This window comes from Mustela nigripes, chromosome 9 (assembly GCF_022355385.1).
Source record: "Mustela nigripes isolate SB6536 chromosome 9, MUSNIG.SB6536, whole genome shotgun sequence".
Classification (NCBI taxonomy): Eukaryota; Metazoa; Chordata; class Mammalia; order Carnivora; family Mustelidae; genus Mustela; species Mustela nigripes.
The window spans coordinates 43,675,045-43,702,355 of record NC_081565.1 but is presented as its reverse complement, the minus strand read 5'-3'; positions in this window follow the sequence as shown (position 1 = coordinate 43,702,355).

Genomic DNA, 27,311 nt, shown 5'->3' with positions numbered 1-27,311 from the left:
AAAAGGGGAGGCATTTATTGTAATGACATTGCAATAACCTGACAAAGAAAAATCAATAGGAACAAAGGAACTCAGAACCCATGGTTTTTCTACATTCTCCTCCCCGCACCTTCCTTTACTTCTCCTTCTAGTGGTGGGTTTTTACACTCACCTCTCACTGCAGTGTGAGAGTGTGAGTGCCAAAAACAGTGTGAATGCCAAAAACATGGTTTTTGGCAAATCTAGTCATATTCCACGACTACTCACAGAGAAGAAATAAAATTTCTCTTTACCCGCTTCAGTATTTTGAAAATCTGCCAGGAAGTATTCTGATTGGACAACTTTAATCACATGTTCACTGTCTGGATCAACCACAGACCTCGGAGATGTGATCTTATAATCGGCTCAAGTGGAAATACATCTCCATATAGCAAGTGAAGGGCAGAGTCTGTTCACATAACAGGCAAGGTAAAATGCTGAGGACAAATAAAACTATCAGGTGTTCTTATCTTATGTTTTTTTATTTAATTTATTTTAGAAAGAGAGAGAAAGAGCGTGTGCACACCAGCAAGGGGAGGGAGAGAGGGAGAGAATCTTCGGTAGACTCTCCACTGAGTCGGGGAGCCAGAGGCAGGACTCAGTCTCACCAGCCATGAGATCATGGCCTGAGCTGAAACCAAGAGTTGGGACACAACCGAGTGAGCCACACAAGTACCTCTCCGGTGTTCCTGTATATGTTAGAAGTGACTAACAGCAACCCCAGCTCTGGACCTAAGGGAAAATAACTTTAACTTGAATTAAATAATAAATCTACTTTTAAGAATACTCGCAGCAACCCCAGCTCTGGACCTAAGGGAAAAGAACTTTAATTTGAATTAAATCATAAATTTACTTTTAAGAATCATGTTCTGCTCTCTTATTAGGATTTGAAAATTCTAATTGGGATGCAGCATGGCAAAATATTTATGCTTTTATCAAATACTTTTTAATCTGGCAAATGGGGAAAAACACATACATGATTATTTGTAGAAACATGCCTTATTTCAAGGATATGAAGGCAATTTGACTTCTCCGTATTTTTTCCAACATCTAAATTCCTTTTAATCTGAGAATTCAGTAGTCACATAGTTTTAAAAGAAATTGACTATCCTGGAGGAGCTAGCCTACCGAGAAATTCAAAGAAAGGTAGAAATAATTGAGTTCAATTCTTCTCCAAAGAATAAGTTTATACAAGGCAAGAGGAGAGTCTATATAGGGTTCCTGAAAAGGGAGTGGTGTGAGGTATACAATTAGAGATATGATTGAAGATGTGAATTTGGAAGAGAAAAATACTCTTATTAATTGGCTGAAAAAAGCTCAGTCCTTTAATAACTAAGGATGTACTGAGGCTCCTAAAACTATTTCTCATTTTCTAATTAAACCTAAAAGTATTCTTGTGAAGTGTCTAGGCGCCAGTAATAATTATCCCCATTTTGTGAATAAAGGAACACAGCATATGAGAGGTGAGGCAGTTTACATGTATAATCAAATCAGTAACACTTAAGAATAGCCCCAGAAGGTGATGAGTAGAGAGCACCTTTTTCTTTGGATGTAGAGGACAACAAATAAGGAAATCAGCTGGTGCACAGTAGACACAAAGTTGGATTTAGACCCAGAAAACTTTTTAAATTTTTAGTGTGGTTCTCCTAAAGGCCCAAACCTAAGCACGTTCCTTGTATTGTCTACATTATCTATAAATTAGGAATAAAACTGATCACTTAAGAACACTGTGGAGATGACTGAATCAGAATGCATATGTGTTAATATGATGGAGGGATGATGGGGAACTCCTGGTTCCTCCTTTTCTTGCCAAATCTTCCTGCAACGAGGAGCACTCCTCAGGCTTGACCAAGACAAGGAAGTTAGTCCAGGGCTCAACCTTAGCAGGTGGCACCTCTCAAGAATGTATATAATTAGTGCCTACAAGTGTGGGAGCTTCTAATCAGGATCTGAGCACTCTAAAGCATGTAGCCTTCCTATTGAAATAAAATGATGTCTATACCGAGAATATCTTTTCCTTGCTATACAAGAACGTTTAAGAGGGTTTAAGGATTAATTTGGGTAAATTCTAAGTCAATAAACATACACTTTCACTACAGAAAAAGACAATATATGGGAGAGACAATATATGGGATACCTGACTTAGCAATAAGTTAATGAAACAGTTAAGAATGAATTATCTCTTGGGGCACTTTGGTGGCTCAGTCAGTTAAGTGTCTGACTTTGACTCAGGTCATGATCCCAGGGTCCTGTTATGGAGCCCTGCATCAAGCCCTGCATCAAGCCCTGCTCAACGGGGAGTCTGCTTCTCCTTCTGCCTCTCCTCCCTCCCAGCTTATGTTCTCCCTCAAATAAATAAAATCTTTTCTTTTTAAATGAATTGTCTCTTTAAGATCAAAGCTCTGTCACATACCACTTGGGATTTTTAAAGATAATCTTCTTCTAGGTACAGATAGGAAGGACAGAGTTGAAACTCTGTTAGCCTTCCAAAACATAAAAGCTCAGGATGGACTTCCTGGGCCAGTTGTATTTCTCCTTGGTAAAAGATAAACTCTCAGGAAGTCTTAAACATAGTATTAAGAGCTACATTCTCTACAGCATAGGAAATATCATGGAAGAGAGGTGGATTTGTGCCAAGATGCCAACAGAAATTCTAGCACAAATGCCAAAGAATTTAAGTCACACACACAGAGACTTCTCCTCATTGTTCATCCTAACTCCCCAGAATTCCATTTGTAGCTTGAGTTCAAAAGTTTCAACAGGTTATGTTCATTTGTGTTGGTTTCTCTCTTCCATGCATACCTTTCCTTTGGGGCCCATGTAGAAATGGGTCAACATCAAGAATCAGATAATCCTTGATGCTAGATCTATAGCCAACTTAAAGGCCTAAATAAATCAGCATACACAAAAAGGTTTGTGAAATGTAAAGCACAATCTAAAACTTGACTCCTAAACCCACACTTTCCTTTAATCTTTCTCAGGTATCTTTATAAGGAAGAAAATTATACATTTTAATTCCTTTTAACATTTTCATACTGACCCAAGCGCAAATCTACTATTCAGAGAGTACTACTAGCTGGGTAGATAGTCCCAATGAGAACATCACCAAAGAGGGAAGGCTTGTGAAACCACGTACTCTGTTAATAAACCAAACTACCAAATCTGATGATTGAATCTCAAGAGATTTTCTTTTTTTTTTTTTAAGTTTTTTTTTTTTTTTAAGGTTTATTTGTCAGAAAGAGAGAGAGAAAGCACACAAGCAGGCAAAGAGGCAGGTAGAGGCGGAGAGAGAGGCAGACTCCCTTCTGAGCAAGGAGCCCGATGCGGGACTCGATCCGAGAACCCCAGGATCATGACCTGAGCCAAAGGCAGCGGCTTAACCCACTGAGCCACCCAGGTGTCCCTCAAGAGATTTTCTAAACGATAATATAATGTTTTCCAAAATTAATCAAAGCAATTCTTTTTCTGGTAATTGCTGTTACTTTTAGTCTTTCCCCATTTAGTTCATGCCATATGAATGAGAAGACAAATTCTCAGCCTTTGACTTTCAAAATATAATTTTGAAATATGTGACAGAAACAAATTTTTGAAGGGAAAAAACTTTTAAGTTGTAACCAACTTCATTTTGAATATCAAGACCAGAATCTTTACAGTTCAAGGCATGGTTCACACAGAAACAATAGACGTTGAATAAGAAATGATTAGTTTCATAATGTTATTTCCATGAACCTAAACTAAATGAAGACCTAGAAGTGGAAGGGAAATGAAGCCAAAGGGAAGTCTGTCCCAAGAAAGAGACCTGTATCATATCTTTCTAATCACTTTCCTCTCAGATTAATTACCAGGGTGGGCTATGTTAATGAGATTCCTAAATCAATTTTAGGATACAAGAACACAAGAACTTACGCACCTCAACCCGGATGAATTCTGGGGACTTGCAGAGTCTCAATAAATAACCTTCTGCTAACAACACATAGGGACCTGTGTAAGTTTCCTAGAGATGCTATAACAAAGTACCACCGACTGAGTGACTCAAAATAGTAAGAGATTTATCACTTCATAGTTCTGGAGGCTAGAAATCCAAAATCAAAGTGTCCGCAGGGCCTTTCTCTGAGATGCTGATTAAATCCTTCCTTTCTTCTTCCTAGTAGCTAGAGGCCAGCAATCCTTAGTGTTCCCTGGCTTTATAGATGTCTCTCCAAGATCTGCCTCACAGTCACATAGCTGTTGTCTCCCTGTATGTCTCTGTCTTCATATTGTCTTCTTATAAAGACATCAGTTATATTGGATTAGAGCCCACTCTGATGAATTTACCCTAACTTGATTATATCTACAAAAGCCTTATTTCCAAATAAGATCATATTCCCTGCTACCAGGGGTTGGGACGTCAACCTATCTTTTGGGAGAACACAATTCAACCCATCAAGGGCTATAGAAGGAAATTTGTTCCCTGATATTTCTATACAAAAGTTCTTAGACAACTGCAGAAAGCTTTTAATAGCCCAGAAGGAAATTTGAGACCAACCAATTATTTTCATACCCCCAAAGAGTGATATGGAGGTGGTGAGTGACAAGGCTGGAGCTGGAGAAGATTCATCATGAGGATAAAATGCTTAGGACTGCCTTTCATGTGCTCAGAGAGTGCTTGAGAACATAGATTTCTCACTCAGCAGATGGAAACATACAGATACTGAGGTCCACAATCAGAGAGGATGATATAAATTTAAGAGGATGTCAGAATGGACAGATGACTGAGAATAACATTGCCAATCTTTACTGCCAATGATGCCATGATGCTATTTGAGGCCCTCTGGGAAATGGATATTAGATGTACCCTGGAGATAAATTGAAAGGGAGAAAACTCTGAATTGGACTGAAAAGCATTGAACTGAATGAATGAAGTTATCTCAGATGGACTAAGATTAAATATTTTCCCACTAGATGAGAGGCTCAAGAAAAAAAACTGTTTTTTCTTTGTGGAAAAAGGAAATGACAATTCTTGCCAACCCTACTTTGTGATCTAAAATTTGTATGTGTTACCTATACAATGAAGGCGGAAAAGCTCTCTGGGACACATTGGGCAAAAACTCTATCAATACAAACACTGTCTTTCTTGGGACATGCTACCAATGTAAAAATAAAGAACATATTAGATTGAAACACTGAAACATGGAGAGCTATAATTTCACAGGAATCCTGTAGACTTGAAAGTGTGTATCACAGAGGTAAAGACTATAATCAAACCTGGTTGCTTTTACGCTGGCAGTAGCTATCATTTTTATTTTGACAAGGGAAGATAGTTTGCACTACAATGATCTGCATACAGTTTCCAAAGGCACACACAGCTTGCACTCCACAAAACTGTGAACACTATGTAAGTGATAGAAGATACCATGTATTATGTGGACTTGCCTGAAACATTATATACGTAAAAACCACAATTGGTTTGCTGATACAGAGATTAGAGTGACGGCTTTACAGAGGATAAATTTATGCTTAAGCCTCAACTGTTACTAGCTGATTGATCTTGGACTCGTTACTTAGGATTCATAAACCCTGGTGTCCTAAGGTGCCAGACTGTCCTAATACTACTACTTGTCTTACATAGTCATGAGATCTGAATGAAATAACATAAGTATAGTACTCACAACGGTAATGAGCACATAGTAAACGTCCAATAAACATGTGTTATTATTTCTACCAGTTGTTTTGCTCATCCAAATCAAGTGTTGTTTTTAAAATAATTAACAAAATAATAAATAGAGTTGGATTCTTGTGTCAGTTTTATAATTACCTAATTAGGTCATCTTGGATTTGCCAGGTGAGCTTCCAGGTCTTCATACATAAGATAACTAGATAGGCTACTCAATTAATGGGTGCCAGTGTTGTTCCCTCATTTCCCTTTTAGACATGATAAGAACAAGAATCCCAGTCAGCCTGAATTCTGGTCATTATTGTATTCTGAGATATTCTTTGCTTTCTGTTCCTGTTGAATCAATATGGTCATTTCCATACTTCAGCTCTCTGTCCATGTCTCTCTTTCTTCTAATACTCAACAACATGAAGCCAGGGACTATGATTTATTTACACTTATCACACATTCTTAGTATAATTCCTGGAGAATCATAATTAATAAATATTCATAAGATCACTTATTAAATGAATGAGCAACTGAATTTTATTAGATTGAATCTTAATTCATCTAATGTTTAATTAAATTGAATTTTATTAGACCATTTTTTTGTAGTTAAAAATAAAGACAAAGAAAGAAAACGCATCCTACAGAACAAATGCCAACTATAGACCTAATTTCTAACTCATTCAACTGAGTTGAATTGAGATTTAAATATTTGTTAAAGTATTTTATTCAATTATCAGCTTCATTTTTTCTTTCACTTAACCCCTTCCTTATTTCTGCCTTAATGCTATGCTAGGACTATGTCTTATTTAGTTTTATCCTTTTGTTTACTCAATTATTCACCTGAAAAGTATTTATTGAGCATCACTGTAATAGGCTTACAGTATAAAATTTTGCATAAAACTGAATTTGGTTCGTGCTCTTAACATAGTCTTTGACCTACCTGGAAAACATTAATGAACTAACTACGATTATAAAAATCATTCTAAGCTGAAAAGAAAGGTGTTTTTTTAATGCATAGGAGAATGCATAAATAAGAACCAATCTGGGCACCTGGGTGGCTCAGTCAGTTGGGCCTTTGATTCTTGGTTTCAGGTCAGGTCATGATCTCGGGGTCATGGGATTGAGCTCTGCTTCATGCTCTGTGCTGGGCATGGAGCCTGCCTAAGGTTCTTTTCCCTCCTCCTCCTCACTCCCACTCTGTCTCTTCCCCCACTTATGCACGCACACACACCACACACACACACACACACACACACACGTGTGTGTGTGTGCGCTCTCCCCCTCTCAAATAAATAAATAAAATATTATAAACAAAGAAGAAGAACCACCAATCTTATGATAGAGGGTCAATTATGGTTTCTCTGAGAAAGTGACCCTGGTTGAAAACTCAAAGATAAAATGAATGAATGATATATAATACATGATAAAACAACTGTTTTGTTTACAAAACTTGAGCCTAGATACTGGCATTCCAAGCTTAGTCTGACATGATCAATCTAGCATTTACACATTTAAATGTTATATAATAGATGAAGATGGGAAGAAGGTAAGCGTTGACAGTGAACACTATATACAAAGTAATGAGAAAGAAAATGGTGCATGGTAGAAACAGAAAAAGTCAGTGTACTTGCAAGTTCTTTGATAAGACAAGTATGCAGAAACCACACTAGCTTAGAGTCTTCTAAGTCCTAGACAGTTTTAATCTTAACAGTGATGGGAAGTATTAAATGTTTTTTAGCAAGTAGATATTTTACTCATATATGTATTCTCATCATATCAGTCTGGCTGCAGAGTATATGATATAAGGGTAAGAAATTTAAGAAGGAAAGTGGTCTATAGCAATAGTTACTATGAAAGATGATATAGCATTAATTACAGTGATAACAGTGGTGGTAATAGAATTGAGAAGTATTCAGAATAAACACTTAAAAGAAGATATTGATGGGCTAATTTTGGATATTAAGAATGAAAAAGGAGTCAGAAGTGACTGAAAAAATGTGTTTTTTTCCAAGATCAGCTTGGACATCCTGAATTTGAGTTTCCCTTGAGATATCTAAATGGAATGTTGAATATGCAATCGAGTAACCTTATCAAGAACTCAGAATTGAGGCCTGAGCTGGAGATACACATATCAATTGATTTATATTTATTTGTAAAAGCAGTGCATGTTAGGGAGTCATTATGAAAGGGATGATATATGGATAAGATTCCCCAAGCAGCAGGTTGAAAGTGAAAAGAGAAGAGCTTGAGAAATTTAACATGTGGTGATAGGCCAGAGGAGAATGAGTATGAAAGAAAGAAAAATAAAAATAATTCATAGATAAACATGAAGGAACAGGGGAAACTGGTGCCTTAGAAGCCAAGGGCAAACTATAGCTTTAGAAGGTAGAGTGATCAACTATGTCAAATTTTGACATAGCTATGAAATCAAATGAAGTGAGAACCATGAAAGAGCTATTGAATATGGCTAGTTTAGGTCATGGGCCCGCATGGAAAGAGCTCTTTTTATTCAGCCTGTTTAATAGGTTGGATTAGGGAGAGAATAGGCTACGAGACCATAAGGACTTCAACTTCACTGAGGAAATTGCACTAAAAACAGAAAATAGAAAAAAGATAGGGTGAAATTTCAAGAGATGTATAGGGAGAAAAAAAGGTTTTTTAAGAAGAATAAATTTTGTTTGAAGATGAGATTAACTGATAGACCAATTGATTGATTGACTCATCCTAAATACAGGATTTTATTTAATGATCCAGGTGAAAAGGAGGAACCGAGTGAAACACAATTTCTGAGAAATCAAGAAAGAATATGGATAGAAGGACAGATGAAGGAGTTGGGAAAAAATTCTTATATAATAAGAAAAGGAACTCATAATACAATAATGAAAACACAGATAAGTAGAACAATGACTATGAGAATTACAGTGGTGATTATTGTTGCTTTTGTTGAGGCTCACTATATGTCAGTCACTATTCTAATCATTTGTTCATTAGATTCAGATACAGGTAGGTTGAGGTGTGACAGCAAAAACTTGAAAGAATTTCATTCTCATGGCTTTATTTTTCACTCTACAGTAAGAAGTGAATTCATATGCTAATAGTGATACAGACAGTGGACTTGATGTAAAGAGGTTGCCAGAAGTCTAAGGTACATGAGAAAGTTTGAACAAGTTATAAAAATGAGAGAACAAGATGAGAACAGAAAAACAGTGGAACTGTCAGGCAATATTTTGGACCTGCTTAAAGTCGATGATCATGAATTTATAGTAAGATCAATCTGTTTAGGGGTGTCACTTTCTCCAATATTGTGTAGTCACTCAGATTTAATTAACTATCACTCAGCCAACATTCACTGATGCCTTTAGCACAATAGGGTAATATCAGATACAGTACGAAATGTGAAAATCAGTAAGCTCAGACTTTGGCTTTTACTTAGCCAAAACAATTAAAATTCCATGTCTTGGGGCTCTGGCTCTAAATTCAGTTTAACTGCTATTGGACTAATCTACTAACAAATAGCAATTATAAGGTCTGGAAAAAAATAATAAAACATACACAACACATTAATGGCACCAGGAATTGAACAAAAGTTTGGAGATAATACAGTTGACCCTTGAACAACATGCAGCTGGGACACCAACTCCCCACACAGCTGAAAGTCCACATTTACCTTTTGACTCCTCCAAAATCTAACAAACAGCCTACTGTTGACTGGAAGTCTTACAGATAATAGTTGATTAATAATAATAGTTGATTAATACATATTTCCTATGTTATATATATTATATACTGTATTCTTAAAAGACAGTAAGTGACAGAAAAGAAAATGTTGGAGTGCCTGGGTGGCTCAGTGGGTTAAGCCTATGCCTTCAGCTCAGGTCATGATGTCAAGGTCCTGGGATCGAGCCCTGCGTCAGGCTCTCTGCTCAGCAAGGTGCCTGCTTCCCCCTCCCTCTCTGCCTGCCTCTCTGCCTACTTGTGATCTCTGTCTGTCAAATAAACAAAATCTTTAAAAAAAAAAAAAAAAGAAAAGAATATGTTATTAAAAACAACATAAGGAAGTGAAAATATATTTTAATACTATACCGTATTTATAGAAAAAAATTCACAAATGCATCTGTGCAGTTCAAGCCTATGCTATTCAAGGGTCAACTCTATAGGCAATACAAGCTTTCTAGGGAGTAACTGCACAGGGTGAGAGGCATGTTAATTTGGTTTTTCTCTTGAAAGTTCTCTTCAGATCACATAGCAAAAAGTTCTTTGAACTCAAACAGAAGGCTATAGTCTTAGTAGTATGAGTGGTAAAAGTACAGAGTTCAGGGCCACAAGAGGAGCTGGAAGTTGAGGGATGAAATACCAGAAAGGATGGAGCCACTGGACTCCCCTCAAATATTGGAAACATTCCTGAATTGTGTCAGGAGAGAAAATCCAAAGACCACAGGAGAAGCTGGACAGAGATTTCAGTTGCCCATCTGAGAGGAGTCTGTTTGAAACTTGAATATTGCCAACTTAGAATGGTGTGAAAGAAGTTCTAGGGTTTCCACTGATAAGCAAAAAGTGCCTTGTCTTAGAAGTAGATACTGTATTAAAGGGCTAAGGATGTGCCTAAAGATTCAGAATAAAACTTAATTCATTCCACAAAGTTAAAACATGCCTTGACAAGTTCATGGTAATGAGCCAGTAACTTATATGCATGTCAAAATAAAAGTCAGTATTTTCAGGGAAAGATAAGATTCTCTATATGTCAGCTGTGTCTACCACACAATAAAATATCAAAAAAAGAGACAGAAAACCCAATAACCCGGTCAAGAGAAAAAGCAATCAACCCACATCCACAAATTAAGATAATTCAGAAAGACAAAAAATTTAAAGAAACTATTATTTTTTTAAAAGTTTACAACATGAAGAAAAAGGTACCAAGACCAATAAACACAGTGAGAATTTCATCAAAAAAATGAAAAAGAATTTTTAAAAAATTACAATTCTGTTTCTGCTATTAATAATTACTGAAATAGAAAATTCACTGGATGAGAGTCCTAGAAGATTAAAGACAACAGAAGAAATGTTCAATAATTTGAAGACAAAGAAATAAAGTTATTCAATCTGAAAAGAAGAAAAAAATCAAAACAAAGATAGCAGAACCTTAGTGACCTGTAGGGCAACATTAAACTAAATAACACATGCAGAATTGTAATCTGAGAAGGAGATATATTATTGAATGAAGAAGAAAATAAATTCTAAAAAAAAAAAGGAAGACTTCCAGTTTCCAGTTCTACATGCAATGAATTTGGAAGTTGCTACACTGCTTTAGTAACAGTAAAAATGTGAACATACTGAAAAAAAAAATCAGCAACTCTTCCTGGATTCAGAGAGGACACAGGGCAAACCACTGCTCTAACCTTGGAGAGGAGAGTAAAGAAAGCTGTAGCTTACTGGAGCTGAGACTCACTACTGGAATCCACTATGGGAAGTAACCTTGAGATAGAAAAACCATAAATGTAACTAGTGAATTACTAGAGGCACAAGATAAACAATTCTGAGAGTTATAAAGTCCTGGGAGAAGCAGTACTCACAATATTCTGAGACTAACCTCCAGGAGCTTGACCAGGTCCCTACCGTATATACAGGAAAAGAATCCCCCCCCCCCCCATGCTTCCAGCAAGAAGAGAAAACTCACCATTTTTAAATATATCAGACAGGGTGCCTGGGTGGCTCAGTGGGTTAAAGCCTCTGCCTTCAGCTCAGGTCATGATCCCAGGGTCCTGCGACCAAGCCCCACATCTGGCTCTCTGCTCAGCAGGGAGCCTGCTTTCCCCCTCTCTCGGCCTGCCTCTCTGCCTACTTGTGATCTCTGTCTGTCAAATAAATAAATAAAATCTTTAAAATAAATAAATAAATACATACATCAGACCACTCTTTTCTTCTTCTTCTTTTTTTTTTTTTTAGATTTTAGATTTTATTTCTTTATTTGACAGAGAGAAATCACAAGTAGTCGGAGAGGCAGGCAGAGAGAGAGAGAGAGGGAAGCAGGCTCCCTGCTGAGCAGAGAGCCCAATGCGGGACTCGATCCCAGGACCCTGAGATCATGACCTGAGCCGAAGGCAGCGGCTTAACCCACTGAGCCACCCAGGTGCCCCACTCTGTTCTTCTTAACTAGGCCTGCCTTCAGCAGAAACAAGGTAACCAGAGCCTGATGTCCTTAGGTCTGATCAAAGCCTAACTAACGCAGGGGGAAGAGAAATACCCATCTTTAGACCACTATAGCCATCGTCTCTCACCTAAAGGAGGAGGAAAAACAGAGAAACCCTTGTGAAGTTTACAGTCCAAAAGAATAAGCTCAAAAAAAGATGGAAATCTAATCAGAGGACTACAGAATACTTCTTCTTTCACCATACCTCAACACCACATTACCAAAGGCCTATTTATAGCAACTCCTTTTACCTGGTAAATTATGTCTAGCTAAATAAATAAATAAATAAATAAATAACAAGGCATTCGAGAAGTCAAAAAATACAACCTGAGGAAAAAGAGCAGGCATCAGAACCAGGCATGGCAGGGATGTTGGTATCAGAAAACATGGGGAAAAAATAAAAATATAGAAATAATATGTCAATGGCTCTAATGCATAAAAATATACCACATGCAAGAAAAAGAGAGTAGAAGAAATTCTGAGAAAAGATAAAAATATGCTGATCAAAAATACTGCAACAGAAATAAAGAATGTCGTTGATGGCTTATTAGTAGACTGCACATGAATGAGGGAAGAGTCTCTGAGCTAGAGGATATATCAACAGACTCCTCAGAACAACAAAAAGCAAAGAGAACAAAACTGAAAAAAGAAAAGAACATCCAAGGACAATGGGACTACTAAAAAATGTCTAACATACATATAATAGGCATACCAGAAAGAGAAGAAGGAATAAAATTTTTAAAAGAACTAAAAACGGAGACATGGAATATGTCCAAGATTAGGAAGAGTTAAGATGTCACTTACTTCCAATTTCATCTATAAATTCAATGCTTCTCAATCCAAATCCTGGCAGATTCTTGGGGATATGACAAACTGAACCTAAAGTTCATGTGGAGAAGAAAGGGGCTCAGAATAGTCAGCACAATATTGAAGCAAAATACAGTTGGAGGACTGACACTAACAAATTTCAAGTTTTTCTATAAAGCTACAATAATTAAGATAGTGTGGTATTGTTGAAATAACAGACAAATAGATCAGAGGAACAGAATAAAGAGACCCAAAGCAGAACTACATAAAAGATAGTTATATGATATTCAAAAAGCAAAGGCCATGCAGCGGAGCAAGGATAATCTTTTCAACAAATGGTGCTCCAACAACTGGACATCACATGTGAAAAAAAAAAAAATAAATAAAACCAAACAGAGACCTTACAGACTTCACAACACTTAAAATGGATCACAGAATGTAAAACGCAAAACTGTAGAACTCATAGGAGATAACATACAAGAAAACCTAAATGACCCTGGGTATAGCAATGACCTTTTACATGTAACAGCAAAAATTTGAACCTTGAAAGAAATAATAGATGCACTGATACATTTTCATTAAAATTAAAAACTTCTAGTCTATAAAATCAATGTCAAGAGACTGAGAAGACAAACACCATCGACTGTGAGAAAATATTGGCAAAAGACACAACTGTTGAAGGACTGTAAGCCAAAATATACAAAGAATTCTTAAAAATCAAGAATAAAACAAATAACTCAATTAAAAAATAAGCCAAAGACCTTAACAGATATCTCATTAAGGAAAACATACAGATGGCAAATGAATAAATGAAAAGATGATCCATGTCATATGTTCAAGGAAATGCAAATTAAAACAAGAGTGAGATACCACTATATATCAATGAAAATGGTCAAAGTACAGAAAGCTGACAACAGCAAACGTTAATGAGAATGTGGAGCAACAACATCTGTCATTCATGCTGGTGAGAATACAAAATGGTACAGCCACTTGGAAGACCATTTAGCATTTTCTTACAAAACTAATCATACTCTTACCACACAACCAAGCAATCACACTCCACAGTATTTACCCAAAGGAGGTTTTCAACATGTCAACACACAAACATGCAAAGAGGTGTTTATAGCGGCTTTATTGATAACTGCCAAAACTTGGAAGAAACTAAGATGTCCTTCAGTAGGTGAATGGATAAACAAAAAAACTATGGTATATTCAGAAAATGAAATATTATTCAGTGCTAAAAAGAAGTGAGCCAAGAAAAGACATGGAAAAAACCTGAAATGCACATTACCATGTGAAAGAAGCCAATGTGAAAAAACTCCATACTGCATGACTCTCATTATATGACATTGTTGGAAGAGACAAAACTGTAAAGGCAGTAAAAAGACCAGGGATTGGTCATGGCCAGGGTCCAAAAGAAGGATGAATACAGCACAGAGGGTATTCAGGGCAATGAAAATAATCTGCATGATACATAATAGTGAACACATGTAATTATGTGTTTGTCCAAACTCATAGAATAACAACATCAAGAGAGAACCTTAAGATTTCACTATATGCTCTTTATAATAAATCAACTTTATATATCAGGATATTAATTATAAGTTAAGACATGGAAAAATAAACTATGTACCATGAAAACAAGGATCAAAATAATCCTGCACTGTCTCTATTAAACCAAATAAAGTAGATTTCAGGACAAGTACTATTACCAGGGCTAAAGAAGGATGCATTATAAGAATAAAGGAGCAAATTCATCAAGAAGACATTATAATTTAAATTTGCATGCACCTAATATTAGAGCTTTAAAACACCTAATGCAAAACTAGTAAAGCCAGATGGGAAAAGAGAAACACAATCAGCCTGTGGGAAAATTGGAAACTTCTTGCTCAGTGATTTATAGAAAAAACAGAAATCAGTGTTCTAAAAATTTGAAAAAAACAACCAACTGGAATGACCTTCACAAGTTCATTGCATCCACTCAAAAACAGTGAAATAGCACTCTTCTCAAGTACGTATGGAACATTCATCAAAACAGCCCATGGGAAAAGCCATAAAATAAGTCTGAAGAAATTTTAAAGGTTTGAAATTATATAAATTATTTTCTCTGGCCACTAAGAAATTAAGTTAGAAATAAAAACCAGTAAAATATCTGGAATATTAACCCAATTTGGAAATTAAACTACATACTTGTAAATAACATGGATATAAAAATGACAAGGGATAAAATTATTTTTAGCTAAATGAAAATAACAATATATCAAAATGTGTAGAATACTGGTAAAATAGATCTTTTAGTAAACTTTCTAGCATTTAAATTAGGAAGTCTCAAATAAATGATGTAAGCATCTATTTCAAGAAACAGAAAATGAAAATAACTTAAAATCAAATTAAAATGAAAGAAATAATAAGTATAAAAGCATAAGTCAGTAAAGTATAATCAGTAAAAGAATAAAGACTCAATAAAGCTAAATGTGGTTTTTAGAACAGATTGATAAAATTGATAGACCACTAGGCAGACACAGGAATATCAGGAATAAAAGTGGGCACATCATTACAACCCCTTAAAAAGGTAATGAGAAATTATTGAAAATAACATTATGTCATGAATTCCACAATTTAGATAAAGCAAACACATTCCTTGAAAGACATAAACTCTCAACATTTAGCCCAGATAATAGAAAATTTGAGTAACTGTATAATTGGAGACACCGTATATGTAGTTAAAAGCCTTTTCCATAATGTTAACTATGAGTCACCTGACTTTACTAATTACTTTTAGCAAACATGTAAGATATAAAACCAATTGTATACAAACTCTTTCAGAAAACAGAAAAGGAATAATCCCCAATCAATTCTATGAAGAAAAAATTAGTGTCACATAAAAAAAGATAAAATATCAAAAGAAAATTACAGACCATTATCCCTTATAATGAGAATAGTAGTGATAATCCTCAGCAAAATATTCTCCAAATGAATGCAGCAATATGTAAAAGGAATAGTATACCATGATCATTTAGGATTTATCTCCAACATCAAAGGTCAGCTTTATTTGAAACAGTAAATCAACACAAATTATATTAACTGATAAAGGAGAAAAACCATACAATGAATACATATATCTCAATATCAGTATTTCAATATATTCTGAAAAAGTAGTTAACAAATTCAATATCCATTCATGAGAAAAACTTTCTTCAAAATAGGAATGGCAGAGCATGATAAAGAACATCTACAGAAAACCTACGTGTAACAACATCCTTAATAGTAAAAATGAATGCCTTCTTCCTACAATCATTATCAATGCAAGTATATACTAAACATTGCGCTGATCACCCTAGCCCATGAGAAAAGGCAAAAACAAAAAGTAAAGAAACACAGTTTTGAAAAAAGAAATTATTTTAAGGTGATATAATAATGTATAAATCCTGTAAAATCTGCAAAAACATTTATAAGAATTAAATAACAAGATCACAGGGTATAGGTCAACATAGAAAACCAATTGTATTTCTTAATGTGAGCAATGAATAGTTGGAAATTAAAATTTTAAGAGCTAAATTTCAATAGAACAAAAACCAAATTAAGAATAAAGCTAACAAATTATTTATAGGACTTGAAACAACAAAATTTTGTGGAAATAAGAAAAGCATAAATAAATGGAGTGATCATGTTAAAGGGATGAAATACTTACAATGGTTAAAAATACCATTCTGCTCCAAACTGTCCTATCAGTTCAACACAATTCCAGTAAATATCCCAGCAGGTCTTTTTGAAAATACTGATTACCTTATTCTGAAATTCTTATGGGAAAATAAGAGAGCCAGGATAGCCAACACACTTCTGACAAAGGGGAACAAGATTGCCAGTTTATCATGATTGATTTCTAAACTAACTATTAAGTTACAATAATCAGGACAGCTTATATTGGCTCAAAGATATGAGAGCAGATAGATATCAAAAAGACTGATGCATATATGGTCAACAGATTTTTTTTTTCCCACTATTTTTGACAAATGGACAAGGATTAGAAAAAAATGGATAATAACTGAAGATAGCTAAGAAGATCCAACATATGTATAATAGAAGGATGAGACACTACCTAAAGAAAGGAACAAGTGGTGTTCAAAGTCATAGGAAGAAAAATCCTTTGGACATCTGGGCAAAAAGAGGAAGTTTCTCAAAAAGAAAAATAACATTCAGATTTGTCAACGGCAACATTTTAAGAAGAAATTAACACATTTAAGATAGCCAAGGGGGGAAAAATGAGCCAAGGATTTTTATATCCAGCAAAACCTATTTTTAAGTATAAGAATATCAAACAATTGCCAAAATGAGATAGATTAAGGACTATTTTCCCAGTGATCTCTTCCTAAGGATTCTACAAGATGTTGATAGAGAGATATAGATTTAATAATAGATTATAAATATCAAATATACAGTTACTTATAAAACTAAGACTGAATGAAAATTAATGGGGAGAAAATACAGTATGTAATGGTCATGTGTTTTTATAATGTAGAAATCATAGGCTATTGAAAATGGAAGAATAGGCAAAGATATATAAAAAAAATTATTTTAGGAATCATAAGGCTGATAGTAACCTTAATATTGAAATTTCAAATCTTTTGTATTGTAGGATGTATTAGTTTGCTAGGGCTGCTATAACAAAGTGACACAAAATGGGTGGCTTAAACAACAGAAATTGTCACATTTCCGGAGATGAAAAGTCTAAAATCAAAGTGTCAGCATGTCAGGTTTCTTCTGAGGGCTGTGAAGAAGATTCTATTCCATGACTCTCTGTATTCATTCCTACTAGCCTCAGGCATTCACTGACTTGTAGGTTAGGTCCTTTCTATAGCATCATATCATCTTCCTTCTTTGTGAGTCTATGTGTCTAAATTTTTAAAAAGTAAACTGTCATATTAGATGAAGGTCTACCCTAATTACCTCATCTTAAGTTCATCATCTGCAAAGACCTATTTCTAAATAAAGTCACATTCACAAATATTAGAAATCTATTATAAAATATTCTGGGAGATACAACTGAACCCATAATATGGTATACAACAAATGGTCATGGAAATAATCATGGGATATTTTAATTCTATTATACTGTTAACCTAGAAAATGAGAATTCTCTGTGTGGTAAAAGAGTAGAAAGATCAAATATAGAAATTAAGTAAAATTTATTATCCCAAATCTTTATCAGTTTAATCTCAAATCTATGTGTGTGCATGCTTGCACACACATGCACTCTTTTCACTGACAAGGCCTAGAGAAACAAGAATCTGTGTTCCAAGTATATACAGCATATTTAGTATATGAGCCAGTTATAAAACAAACTTTCAGAGTAAGCACTGTGGTTCAAATGAGTGCAGAAGACTCTCTAATAGTTGCCATCTGTCTTTATTTTTCAAACTCATTTGATCGGGCTCCTTAGCTTTATAGTACTTTTCTCATTTAGCACTTACATCAGTCCTATTTAAACACTTTAATTCAGTAAAGTCTGAAAAGTGATTTAAATGGATGCATAGCTCAGTAAGAGGGACAGAAGAGAAAACATTCAGGGACTGACGCATGCATTGCACTGCACCATAGTAGAGAATTCAAAAGTTTGGACCCACCTAATTTAAAAGTTTCCCTCCCCCTCTGATATTTGAACTAATAGAAAATATGGGGAAAGGAATAACAACTTAACTTTCAAAAAGTGAACATAAGTTAGATTTGCAAAATATTGCATGGATTTTCTTTACAGAGTAACCTTTAAGAGTAAGTGGGTATAAACTTTGAGCCCTGCTGAGTCATTCAATCTAAGTCCCTTCAAGAAAATATCTGACCTTGGGTATCTCTATACAGGTCTCATGATAAATTATTTCTTACTTGCAACATTCTATGCCACAACTGACCGCTAATATGTACAAAAATTCATGAATAACAAAATAGCAATACATTTTAATCAGCTGCCTAGTTCTTTATTCCAATGATGAATGTGAGAAGTTCTTTCACATGTTAAACAAGAATAGCAAATGTTGCTTACCAAACACTGAACTGGCTCATCCCACCATGCTTCAATAAAGGATCTGAAGAAGACATTTTGAGAAATATGTTCAAGAGGGTAATATAACTATCTTTTAATATTAACTAATGCTAATTTGGTAGCTCTGATTGTCTTATAAGAGATAGAAACTTTAATTACTGATTACTATAGTCTATTCTCATATGTGAAACTTCCTTGCAATTCCTTTATACTTTTCTTTGTGTATATTTATATTTTCCTTTAAATATAATTTTATGCATTCATTTTATGATTATATTAATATCCAACATTTATTGAGCACTCGTTATGTAATAATCCTTCTTTTAAATGATTTACACATATTCTTAAGTAGTTTCCAAAATAATCCTCTGAAATGGCTTCTATTTTATTCACGCTATAGGTTGACAATACTGTGGACCAGAAAATACAATTTGCTGCAGCTTGCACAAACTCAGGCAATGTGATGTGATCCTTCCAAAAGCAGAACTAGATTCTCAATTATCATTGCATACCTTGTATTACCTGAAGAACAACCTGGTCCCCAAGTTTTTCTTTAAGATCATGACCCATACAATATGTTAGGTGAGCTGATTCTTGACAGATAAGTAGATATTTTCCAGGTTGACAGAGTAGGCAAAGACTTTCTAGGCAGAAATAATCAAAGAATCCAAGCAGGTGAAAACAGACAATTGCTTTATTCCACTGCTGTAAATGTATAATATATACATGCCTATCACACATGAAAGCTTTGGTATAAAATAGTGGTATCATGATAATTTTATAGAAATTTATGTTCATTGTCTACTCAGGAAAGACAGAGGAAAATTAGAACCTCCTTCAGTTTATGAACATAGTATATTTAATTTAAACTATTTAGACTAGACTTTATTTGGGATAGAGGCACAGTTACATCAAGATTTTAATGATCATAGTTGTTGTATACTGTGACAGCTGATTAGCTAACGGGGTCTTAGACCTACAGGAACTCTTGAAGGCATCAAATTAATTTGGTGACATTATTTTAAGACCTTTGCCCTTATGTTGCTCCACTCCCAAACTAACAGCAGTTTATTATAAGATTCTGTCAGTCATGCTTGGACTGCTAAAAATGCACAGGCCAGGATTCATGTTGGTGATGAAAGAAATAAATGATAATCTAAATTATAGGAAACTCATTGATTTTAGCACTATGCTAAAATGGGTCGGGATGATTATAGTGGGTAAAAAGCCAAAACTAATTGCTGTTGATCAAATTGTCTACTTTTACCACTAGGACTAATTAGCATGGTGATCGATATTAATGCTGGCTTTATCATTTAAAATAACTTACTTCTGGCTTTTAGGACTAATTAGTGTTAATATGTTTGGTGCAGTTACTAATTATTGGCATCCAATAAGTTTCTGATCATTATTAGGACCATTGGAAAATGAGAAAGTCATTGCTTGAACAGAGAAAAAGCAAAGAATTTTTCTGCATAAGTTCTAAATAAGAGTCATAGTCCTATCATGCTATGGCGATTTGAAAATTGATTCATCAAAAACAACTGATTCCTCAGAAACATCCTATATATACTCTGGACTATTTCATGATAGTGATGATAACATTGTCATCCTAACAAAAGAGTGACCAAGGAGTACTTTCTAGTGTGCCTTTAATAGACAAAGTATTTGTTTAACTCAAAATAGCTGAAAATACCTAGATTAATGAATAAGGGAATTAAGAAACAGTTATTCAAACATGATGGTTTCCAATCTTTTCAAGTGTTCTCAAATAAAAATATAATACCCCAAGGTTTTTTAAAGCACTTTGGAAAATTATTGTTTTTTTTTCTGAGTAGTAAAACATATATACACATTTATCATTCATATTCAAGAAAATGGTTTGCTGTGTCTGAGTGTACAAGGCATCTAATTAAAAATAATAAATAAATTTATCTTATGAGGCTTATGATTAGTCATATTTTTCCATAGATAGAATATGGTGGAAATTACTGAAGTATCCCAAAACTACGAGCCTTCCTAACAAGAATCACGGAATAATAGTAATACATTATTTGCATATTTGCATTTTAATACAACATTATGCCTGCTGAATGAAAAATTTGGTCTTTTATGGAAAGGAACATAAATCACCAATCAAATCACTCCAGGATTTGTTTCCTGTTGCCCATAAAATCAGATCAAAGTTGGGTCTCTTGACTTGTGTGTCTGGAAAGTCCAAGTTATTTCATCTATCTGTAAGGTAAGTTCCCTCATAGGAAAGCTAATTGTTTCTCTCTAGCTTCTTTCAGTGTTTTTTAAATCTTTGATTGTCTATAATTTGAACATGATTTTAGGTTTTTAGCAATGTATCAGTGTGTTGTGAGTGCAGTGAGGTGGGAGAACATGCTACTGTCCTATAAAACTATGTATCGGTCTTCAACTGACCCCATCTTTTCTGGTCTATGAGTTCAAAATTATTTCTCCATTTTCTTCTCAACTCTTAGGTGGAGTGGAAGGCCAGAATGGCTGGAGTTGCAGATTTCTCTTCTCCTACATCAGTTAGACTCTGAAAATACAGCATCAGGTTAGGCCCTAAAAAACTCATTTCTCCTGAGGGCAGGTCTTGTTAAGAACAGATTGCTCTGCTATATTTCCAGACGGTTCCTTTTCCTTTCCCCCTCCTGAAAGAAGGAAAGGATTCTTCTTTGTTATTCACTGTGGGAATTTGACCGAGCTCCTAAAGATCAAACTCACAATATTGTGGGGTTCCCCATGAGTGGGTTCCTCTGAGTATCTTAACTCTCAGACTTGCCTACAATGAGCCTTCAGTAATTCATCAACTGTAGTTCAGGCTTTCCTAACTCCAGCATTGCCTCCCTGGGCAGTCTCTGCTTCTGAATCTCTGTACAACATGCTATGATCTCTCCATTCGCCAGACTCTCCTGTCTTGGGAGAAGCAGCTTGCCCTGTGACCTCTCCTCTCAGAGATCCAAGAAGAATTGTTGATTTTTCATTCCATCCATCTTTTTACATGTTAGGATGGAATGATAAATTCCAAGCTCCTTACATGGGAACCAGAAACCAGAAGTCAGTTTTTAGGACTTAAATAGAGATCAGTGTGCTTCCAGTCCCTCAGATCTCATCAGTGTCCCATACAGTTACCCCTTATGGATGAGTAAATTTCATTCCAGTTTTAACTTTTGGCTCTAAATTCACCCACTAGGATTTCCACTGAATACCTGTGGACTGAATAAAGATTCAGATTGTCTGTTATCGAGTCCTACATAGATTCTAACAGCACCACAATTTTGTAACTATTAGTGGTTGTGACCAACTGTTGGTAATCTGTAATTCAGGGGAACAGTTTGTCACTAGCTTCATTACAAAGTCTGTCCACACACTGTCATTCTTCTTATTATTTTTTTTTATATGGGGATTTGGAGAGATTTAAAATCTACATTGCTACTGCCACCATATCTCTAGAATCCTCCAAATAAATATATATTTTTAAGATTTTATTTATTTATTTATTTATTTATTTGACATAAATCACAAGTAGGCAGATAGGCAGGCAGAGAGAGAGAGGGAGAAGCAGGCTCCCCGCTAAGCAGAGAGCCCGATATGGGACTCGATCCCAAGACCCTGAGATTCCGACCTGAGCCAAAGGCAGAGACCTAACCCACTGAGCCACCCAGGTGCCCCCAAATAAATACATTTTTGAGAGTAAAAGTGTGGTATTGAAATTATTCTGTAACAAAGGCATAGAATAACAGCTGCTCCCGTTAAACTGAATGATGTATGGACGACATTCAACCTATAATCTAAAGGTAAATTAACATCCTTAGCTTGGCACACAATGTCTTCAAAGTCTTGGTCTGTCCTTACTTCATTATATAGTCTTCACTCACTGACTCAAACATACTCTATTCAGTAGTCATAATGACCTACACATAGTTTCACGAATAAGCCAAGTTTATTTTTTCTAAATTGTACCAAATTACATAAAAGAATAAAAGAGATATTTCAGTATGAATCCCTACCACTGAGATATCTTGAAAGAGGCATAAAATGTGTAGGAAGGCCTCCTGTCACTTTTTCTAAGTTTCAGTGCTAATCCTAGAACTGAATCTTAAGAATTAGTGAAGGGCAAAAGATGTTACACTGTTAATTTAGTGTCACTCTTGGTAGGGCTTAAGACACCAGACCTCAGCCTCTGCCAATTATATGTAATAGTGTATATTTTTAGACCAAAACCTGAGCTCATGTGTGTTAAGAGTTTCAGCAGTGGAAAAAAGCTTATTTCTTCTATCCTTAATCAATTGGCGTGGGTAAGCTACATTTGTTACTCATTACATTCAGGTGTTTGAAAGTGGAGACTTACATATTAGGAGATTCAATGGGAGAGCAAAAAATAATAGTACTCATCATTCATACTGTATAATCTCCCATCTTAGATCCAAAATCAAGAGACTCCTACACTCTAGAAGATTATACTTGCAAAAGGATACTTAGTGACTTCTTTCGGACATCTTGAATGTTGCTTAGCCTCTACCTCTCACAGTTTGTTTCAGGGCATGAATTTAAATCTAGGACTTACATCCTTCAAGCCAAGCCTATGATTATTGTTTAACTCTTTCATAGAACTTTTGTTGTGTTTATCTTTATAAAGACTCTACTTTGCCAGTGGTCCTTTTTATCCAAAGATGGAGCAGAAGTCATAACTCACTTAGAATTAGCTTATGCCCTCCTAAGACTAGTTTATTATAAAGATAAATCCCCAAATTGTACTTAGTGAAGCAGAATTTATAAGCTCTAAAGCAAAATAAGGAACGATTTACTAAAGAGAAAGTCTATTTTACTCTTGAAAGTGAACATTCCAAGTCTTAACATTTTAACTTTATTGATGCTTATATCTCCTTTTCCCTATGCAAAATAACATTAAGAAATCCATCTATACTATCAAGTATATACTTTCATCTTATCTGTAATTTACATTCCATTGAATTTTAAGATCCTTTAACTCCTTTCTACCTAGCCCTTCAAAATTTTTAGTGAGTATGTTTTCTTTACCCACCAAGATTCTGTTACTCTTTCATCTTCTGTGTATCCTTAGTGCTTCGTATACACCTCTACAAACTCTTAGTTTAATGTGGCAAAGTGATCTGATTAGATCTTTTTCTCCCTCTCATGAAGCTTTCACTTTCTTGTGGACACAGGTTATACCTACAAATCTTTAGATCTCTAAGTATAGCACAGTGGGCAGACATAGGCAAAATTCAATACATAGTTTTGAATAGTCAATTTAGTGACAATTTATTGAGCACCAATTTTGTTGCTTGTTTCATACACACACATACACACATATACATACACACTCATTTTTGCTCCTATATATGGACATGTTAAATATATCTACATATCTGCATATATGTATAGATATCTGCTCATCAGGACTTCAACTGAGATATGTTTGTATTATTTATGTAAAGTATATACATATATAAAACAAGTTTACAAAATAGGTACTATCATTTAATCTGCTTCAAGTGGAAGAACATGAGGTTCAAAGACTTTTTTTTTTTTTTAAAGGTTTTATTTATTTATTTGACAGACAGAGATCACAAGTAGGCAGAGAGGCAGGCAGAGAGAGAGGAGGAAGCAGGCTCCCTGCAGAGTAGAAAGCCCGATGCGGGGCTCGATCCCAGGACCCTAGGATCATGACCTGAGCTGAAGGCAGAGGCTTAACCCACTGAGCCACCCAGGCACCCCAGGTTCAAAGACTTTAAGAATTTGACCCAAATAACACAGCTGATATGTGGCTATATAATCTTCCCAGAGTTATTTAAGACTGAGTATTTCAAGCAGATGAAAGAATAATTTCACATAGGAGTGCCCCTCTTAGGAAAAGCAAGTAACACATCCTATCAAATAGGGTCCATATTATGGAAAATTGAAACCTTACCAAGCCTTTCAACAGAAAGAAATCTAATATAGGGAATTGGTTACATGAATGTTGAAAAGCTAAAAGAGCCTAAAAGAAACACTGAATAAAAGCAGATATAGCAATTGCAGAAAGCAGTTACCTGCTATATTTTCTGGGGAACAGAAAGAGAGGAAGTGGAATTGCTGAAATTTAGAAGCTCAAAGACGTAACTCATGCTCAGACCTCAGAGAAGGTGTCACCTGGCTGCTCCTGCCACTTTCTGAGAGAGAGTGCTGGAATTCCCTCCACGAGTCTTTCAAGAGCCTGAAGGTAATCACTTCTGCTGAAACACTGCTCACAAGAACAGAGAACAGGAAGAAGGTCCCCTCTTCCTCCAGTCTTTCAGTCTCCCTCTAGTGCCTTTTATCGACTGAACTTATCAGAAGCCATTTGGCAAAGAAGTCTAAAAAATGTAGTTTGCTGGGTCCCAGCCCCAGCCTCACAAGGCAGAATCTAGAAATGTGGGTTTGGACTGAAGACAATAGGAAAATAACTGGTATGCCTAATTCGAGTATAATCTGGATTTTTTGAACACTGTTTAGGTAAAAGGAAAGGATTACAAACATGGAAAGGAACTCTTATGTTTCAAATATCTACTAAGCATCAGACACCATGCTAAGCTTTAGAAAATATTATACATTCAACAAATATTTGTCATACACTTTTTTCAGTCACTATAAAAGATCCTTCAAGTGCAATGGTGAAGGGACAGACATTATCCCTTCTTTTAGGGAATTTAGAGACCTGAAAGAAAAATGGGCAAATAAATATGTGATTATGATAACATGTGTACCTATTTAACAAGTCATGTAGCAACCATGAAAGAGAGTCAGATTTTAAAAAAAATTAAGAAGTAATTTCATTTTTCTAGGTTTATAGCTACAAAGTGGTACAGATAGGATCTGAATCTAGAAAAGCAAGACTGAGATTTGTGTCATTCAGGGCATCACTCTTCTTGCTAGGGGAGAGAAGCAGAGAAGGCAGGTTGATCTGTTGCTACTGCCGAGTTCTGCAAGCTCACCCAGGGAAAATGTAAAAAATTAAGTCTCTGATTTGACCTTCATTTTTAGCTTCCTTGAAAATGGCAAATGAGTGCCTTGCATGGATGTTCATGCCAAGGAAAAATTGAGTTTTTTTCCTGTTATCAAAGTTTTTATACTCTACATCGGGACAGTCATATTAGATATCTCTTTCTGAACTTGAGCTAACCTAGGAAAAGACTTTTGTTTCATCCTTTATTATGATTCCCTAAAAAAGCATGGTGCCAGAATTTCCACTATAAGAAGCATTACTAGAGGCTATGAAAATTTCTTTTGTGCCACAACCATGAAGCTGAGGGGGTTTGCTTTTTTGCCATTTTTAAATCTCAGCTATTTCTAGTGGTTGTCTAATAGCTATGGAATGCATGAACTAAGTCACTAGAAAGAGAGAGGAAGCAGAGTTCTTTAGGACTGAAAGAAATCTTGAGTAATTCAAACTATTTGTTTTTTAGTCAAAGAAACTGTGACCTGGAGAAACCAAGTGACTTATCTCAGTGTCCCATTAAAGGCTTCTTAGGGGAGAAAATTTATTAAGTCTTGGGATCATGAGTACAGGTACAAGCCCTTTCCATGATGTCATATAAGTTAAATACAATCAGTCCCTCATAAGGAAAAAGAAAAGAAAAAGAATAGTTGAAGGAACAGGTGCAAAAGGTTGAATAGCACTGAGAGACTTTAGTAATGAAGATACAGTTTATAAATCCCTTGGGTCCTAGGAAGTAACGCTCAGAGATCTCACCATTTGAAGGGAATTATTTGAAACAAAGAATGTGGGTTGGGAGAAGAAATTCAGGGTTCATTTATAATGGAAAACACAAATGGATGGGATTGAAGGATAAGAATATTTTGGAAGTGCAGATTTAAGTAAAGCCATAGAGGCGAAGGAAATTCACACCAGTATCTTGGCATGGAACTCTGCATTTGTTGGGGCATAAGAGGGTGAGAATGTTGTGGTCAGGGTAACACGTTTTGATAGGTTCTGTATGTCTTAATGTGACATCTGCATGAAAAGAGCAAAAGGGGTTTTTTTTTTAGTTCTATATACAACTCATAAAAGTTATATTGACTATTTAGTGCTATATTGGCCAGTAAAATAAAGTTGCTTGATATTTCCTCTTTGTATTTCCCAGACAGTCACAGAGTAGACACAGAGTAAAATTCATCAGTTACTGAGAGGCTGATACCTGGCAGAAGCAAACACTAAACTTACGTCGGAAATAAATCCTAAGGCTAAAAACAGACCAGAGAAGGCAGAAGAGGCCCAATGTGAGTCCTCTAACATTCTGAGCTAGAGTAATGTTCCCCACAAGGCGAGCCCATCTGCTCCGTAGAGGTTCTGAATCAAGCTATATTTAAAGAGTATTTTTTTTCTGGCTCTTGGTTTTAAGTCAGAGAGCACCAGGTTGTGATCCTGGACGCAACATTAAACTAGAGTGACCTTACAGGAGTTACCTCATTGCTCTGCGTCTATTTTTTTATCTTTATGATAGAAATTTGATAAAGGTTTCATAGATAATCTATAACATTTACTGACATGTCCTATAACACTTATTGACATGTCTAAAACAAAATTTCTAGAATAGTGCCTGGGATAGAAGAGAAATTTGACACATCAG